This window comes from Lissotriton vulgaris, chromosome 1_1 (assembly GCF_964263255.1).
Source record: "Lissotriton vulgaris chromosome 1_1, aLisVul1.2, whole genome shotgun sequence".
NCBI lineage: Eukaryota > Metazoa > Chordata > Amphibia > Caudata > Salamandridae > Lissotriton > Lissotriton vulgaris.
Window position 1 is genome coordinate 669,851,315 of NC_141685.1, and position 3,346 is coordinate 669,854,660.

A 3,346-nucleotide genomic window follows, 5' to 3' on the forward strand; every position below is an offset into this window, starting at 1 on the left:
CCCTTACACATGAAGTAGCACAGAGGCCACATATTGCAGGAGCGCACTGTACAAACAGGCAGAACATAAACAGAACGGCTAAGATCCTCCCAATGAAAATCAGAGTTTTCCATCCCCAGGCGGAGATCAGTTCCCAGACCCACCCTAGCAGGGACCAATCCCCTTTATCCACATGAAGGGAATCAGAGATTTTGTGCAGTTTGGAGATGGCCTGGTACACTGTCGGAGCGTTATCAGGGATGAAAATGCAACAACTGGATTGGATCACCCTACATACACCACCACGGTCTGCAAGTATGACATCTAGGGCAACCCGGTTCTGAAGAGTCATAAGCCGGTCCGACTGGAGTTCTGCTGTCAAATTACTAAGGGCACCGGCCGTTTCGGTCACGGCGGATTCGACTACCCTTGTTAACTGGTGGATGTTCCTGCTGTTCACCATAGGCCCCCAAAAGGGCAGAAAACCCTTTGCAAAGTCCCCAAATTCTTGACCCGCAGTGTCGTCTTGACTCACGACACCCCTAACTGTCCTTGTCCGATGGTAATCTGCTCCGGCCGTATAGGTGGGTGGCAGCAGAAACGAGATAAAACATGTGCCCGAGAAGTCAGGGGGCAACCAAGTGTATGCTTTGTCATGGCAGATGAAGTATGTACCCTTAGCTGCCAAGAATGGAGGGGAAGTTCGGGATGCAAACACGTACGTTTCTGTGCATACGCTCTTTCCCAACTGTGCTTTGGGATCCCTGCCAATACCTTGCAGACATAGGTGACCTCAATGGGGTACTACCCAAACCGGGGAGGATTTCTTCGATTTCTGGCTCTCACTTAAGGAAATCCCATATTTGGTGATGTTCCACCTACTGTACGGGGCAAACTCATCTTTGGGAATCGTGCGATATGTGTCGATATCCCTGCTCATATTCCTTACTCCTGCCACTAGTGCCTTGTTGCTGGAACTGCTCCCTGTGGGACGTGGGGGATATTGTTCTATGGCAAACAGGAACATCGTCTGAAAAGCCCACAGAGAACCATAGTAACTGAATGGCAGGACAAAGTAAGGGATACCCTTATCGGTCGTGTGTGGCATTAGTCCACATATCCAACAGTTCGATGTGTTCATTATAGACTGGTGCTGGTGTAGGAGCTGGATGAATGAGTTATTTACAAATTCTAATCTTCTGGCGGACACGTGTTCAGGCAGAGGGTGAAAGGAGTGTGTAGGAACAGTAGGAGGAGGTGTGGGCAGAGTGTTATTTACAAAGGTAACTTGGAACGTGGATAGAGTATAGCTAATCAAGAACATCGTTATGCTGCACAACAGTAAAATACATACTATCAAGAATCTCTTTCTGGCCATTACGGTGCATATTTGCCTTTTAAAATTCGTAGGTCTAGCAGGTCTCTCTACCCTCGGAAACTCCATCCTCTAGTTGCTGCCCGCGGTGGGAGTTTGATTCTGCCAAGGAGTGGGCTCTGTTCAGCCCGGGGTAATTCCCTCAGACCGACCAGAACCGTTGAACTAGGCGTCCCCAGCTGCACTCCTCAGACTTCAACCGCGGCCCTAGCAGCAGAACCGGATGGCGGTTCGAAAATCAAAAATGAGCAAGTTCCCTGGGCGAGAGAGCTGTAAAATCAAAAATAGTTCTTAGGGGAAAGAAAGTTACATAAATTCGCTTTTATTAGTCCCTTTTTCTCGACCTCAGATTATATCGTTGTTTCCCAGGTACGGTGTGGTCTTTAAACAATGTTTCAGGTTCTGTAGTGTCCAACTGCATTGACGGTGGCACAAATCCTTGCAAAATACGATCACTCCCCTTTTCTGTACCAGTTCCTTTCAGTCGTGCATCGCTGAAGAGTGCAAAGCGAGGTACAGCTTCGGTTTCAGAGTCAGCGATTCCGTCCTGGACCCACCGATCATATGGAAGAGGCAGAGGGACCCGTTTACAGTGGGTCCCGTGGATCCAGTTCTTCTTTCCTTCCACCCAAACGGCTGATCTTGTGGAAATAAGGACGAGGTGCGCTCCGGTCCACCTGGGCTGTTCGTTGTTCGTGCACTGAAAATTCCGCACCAGCACCCAGGTGCCGGGTTCAATGGAGTGACCTGGATCATCAGAGGCTGGCGGAGAGGAACTGTGAACCTGTTGGTGTAAAACACACAATTTAGTTGTCAGTTCGTGCAAGTAGTCAAGCAGTACAGGGTGCTCTATCTCACTGAGCCTTCTGGGCCTCGGTACCCCCCATATATTTGCTGGGCGCCCGAACACGATTTCGTGGGGGCTAAGTCCCAGTCTAGAATGGACAATCATTCTGGTAGATAGGAGTGCTAAAGGCAAGGCGTCAGGCCACTTAAGACCTGTGCTGGCTTGGATCTTGGCTAGTTTGAGCTTTAGAGTGCCGTTGTAGCATTCTACTAGACCTGCTGATTGGGGGTGATTTGCAGCGTGAAATTTCTGGTGGATGCCTAGACATTCGCACACTCTCTTCATCACCCGTCCCACGAATTCACTTCCATTATCACTCCAGACCATTCTAGGCATCCCAAACCTAGGGAAGAATTCTTTGACAAGGGCTTTGGCAGTTGACAAGGCAGTGTTGTCCTTGAGGGGATACGCTTCCACCCACCTGGAGAAGGCGCAAACAACAACAAGCACGTATTTCAGATTGTTGCACCTCTCCATGTGGATGAAATCGAGCTGCAAAACCTCGAACGGGTACGTTGGAGGCGCAAAATGACCAGCTGGAGTTGGGGTCCCTCTACCGGGATTGTACTTCAAACACACCATACAATTCCTGACCAAATTCTCTGCGCATTTCGGGATACCACTATTCTGCCATACTGGGGCCAACAGTTTACAGATTCCTTTCGTACTGATGTGTGCCATTCCATGGGCCATTGTCACCACTGCGAGTACATATGCGTCGGGTAACAGCCATCGTTGGTGCTCTGACAATTCGACCCAACAACCATTCGCATCCAATCTTCCCTTGCTTTCCCTCCATTCATTCACCTCTTCTTCGGTGGCATCAGCTTGTATGGACTTCACACTTTCAATAGTGTCCTCACACATACCCACATCGGCGACCCATCTAGCAGGACCTACAACATACATCCGACTCATCGTGTTCCTTGCGGTCTCGTTCGCATCTTGATCTGCAAATGCATTCCCCCGACCAACATCATCTTGAATCTTCCTGTGTGCACTGCATTTTACAATCGCAACTTGTAGCGGCAAGGTCAGTGACTCGAGGAGCTCGTTAACTAGCTGACCATGTTGGATTTTTGCACCATGTGACGTCAGGAACTGACGTTCACGCCACAATCTTCCAAAACTATGGGCTTTTATAA